The sequence below is a fragment of the Coenobita brevimanus genome, chromosome 86, assembly GCF_032717465.1.
Source record: "Coenobita brevimanus isolate Jiangsu-jjx chromosome 86, ASM3271746v2, whole genome shotgun sequence".
In the NCBI taxonomy this organism is placed as follows: Eukaryota; Metazoa; Arthropoda; class Malacostraca; order Decapoda; family Coenobitidae; genus Coenobita; species Coenobita brevimanus.
The window spans coordinates 5,815,989-5,818,363 of NC_137039.1; the positions used below are offsets into that span (position 1 = coordinate 5,815,989).

The following is a 2,375-nucleotide window of genomic DNA, read 5'->3' on the forward strand; positions in this document are numbered from 1 at the left end:
GTTGTGATACTGGATGGACATATTGTAAAATCAGTCAGGTGCGATCCCATATTAGACGAGCTGAACTAGGAATTGAGAGTGATCCTTGTAACTGCTATTGTATCCACCCAGCTTTGATCATGGAATAGTGTATGTGTGTATTTTTAGTAAATATATAAGTGTACTCTTGGACCCAAGGTGTTTGTGTTTTTTCCTTCCTGGCTGACCCTGACCCGGTCTGGAACAAAGAACCCCACATTGCACCATACCTAGGACCGAGAAGTCGGAACCTAGAATACGCTGTATAACATTTTGCAACAAGATATATTTCTTACTTGTGAAGGTGGAGAGAGTTCATTGAGGCCCTATGCATCCCGTGGGGTGCCACAGGAAATGATTGATTGATTGATTGATTGAAATGTGATGCCATCTCTCTCTGATGAATTCCCGCATCCTTTGCATCCAGAAGCAGCACACCTGACCGTGGCACTCTATATTACGGAATCATCTGTTGTTTTTAACTCCTTAACTGTGGGGCATCACTTTCATGATGCTCGGGAGCAATGGCTCATACCACGGGGCATCACTTTCGTGATTCTGTGTTATTTTGAATTATCCCGGGCTTACAAGTGGTGGCTTGTATCGTCTATCATTACTGCCAATGTCCAACACTAGTCAGCACTCCAAATCTCATCTGTACTCCCATCCATTGTTGACAATTTAGCCATTTTTCCCCGTTCCTGACTCCAATCCCTACCTGCCCTCCATTACCCTGTCCTCTCACCTCCCCGGCTGCACTGCGCTAAAGCAAATTTCCTCTGGAATTATCCACTGATTTCATCCATTGAAATAAGCCCTATGCCTTATTCTTATACAAAATAATATATACCAAAAAGAAATAAGGTAAGTGATAGTGCTATACACCTTGATTTGGCTAATTATCACCTGACAACACCTCACATGCACTCGTTCGCTAATTTCCCACGGAAATTTCCCCTTTGAAATATGCCGTATAATCTATTCTCGTAAAAAAAAAATTATATAAGAAAGGAAGGGAGAAGCCAAAGTGACAGTTACATTCAACTGGAACTACCTACTTTTTCTGTATTTTCTAGATTTCCTACTAATCATTTTTTAGCATGTACTGCTACTGTCCACCAATAGTTTGCACTCCTAATCTCATCTGTATTCCCATCCATTGTTGACAATTTAGCCATTTTCCTCCGTTCTTGACTCCCCTCCTTACCTCCCCTCCAGTACCCTCTCACCCCCTCCTTACCTCACCTCCTTTACCCTTTCCTATCGCCTGCCCTGCACTAAGCAAATCTCCCCCGGATTTTTCCACAGATTTCATCCATTGAAATAAACCCTATGCCCTATACTTATACAAAATAATATATCCCATCCATCCATTGCCAGATGCCATGTATCCCAAACGGGGTGGCCAAGGGCTTAGAGCTAGTTGTTTTACAGGGAGGGGCACTAATCCTCCACCAACCCCACTTGACACGTAGGGATGCCAACAGCATCTGGTGTTCCCAGGCGGTCACCCATCCAAGTACTAACCAGACCCAACGTTGCTTAACTTCGCTGATCGGACGGGAAGCGGTGTACTCAACGTGGTATACCAAAAAAATAAGGTAAGTGATAGTGGTATACACCAGGAATTGGCTAATTATCACCTGACAACACCTCACATGCATTCATTCGCTAAATTCCCACGGTAATTTCCCCTTTGAATTATGCCTTGTAATCTATTTCTGTAATAAAAATATATATCAGAAAGGAAGGGAGAAGCCTAATTGACATTTACATTCACCTGGAACTACAATATTTCTTTATGTATTGCCGAGATTTTCTACCAATAATTTCTTAGCATGTAAGTTAGCAGCTGTCAGCCCCATTGTCACTGTTAACCCTTGCCTTCTCAGATAAACCGCGCCATTTAGTTCCTTCTCCTCCTCTGTGGTCAAAGCATGTCGCACTCACGCCCCGCCATTTCTGCCGCTTCTGCGCCCATTGCAAAGAGCCCCGTGACCTCTACACCCAGAAGAACTCGTGGGGGAAGCAGGAAAGGACTAAGTGACTCTGTAGTGGAACATGAACTTTTTTTTTTTTAATGTGAGGAAGAAGGACCCAATGGCAATGAGCCCGCAATACTGTTCCCTCCAAGAGAAAAACAAAATACAAGAGAGAGCCAAATTCAAGATACATTCATTTCGAGATGCCTGGACACACTGCGTTTGAAAGACTGGAGATCATAGGAAGCAGGAAATACAGACAGAGGGAGACAGTTCCAGAGTTGACCTGTTGCGTAAATGAAGGACTGGGAGTAATGGTTGACTCTTGCATTAGAAAGTTGGACAGAAAAGGGGTGAGAGTTTGCTGCTAGATGG

General features: G+C 43.5%; 1 pseudogene; it reads right to left on the bottom strand.

Moving 5' to 3' along the window:
* Positions 1-1,496: 1,496 nt before the first annotated feature.
* Positions 1,497-1,615, bottom strand: LOC145410909 (5S ribosomal RNA; annotated as a pseudogene).
* Positions 1,616-2,375: the final 760 nt, after the last annotated feature.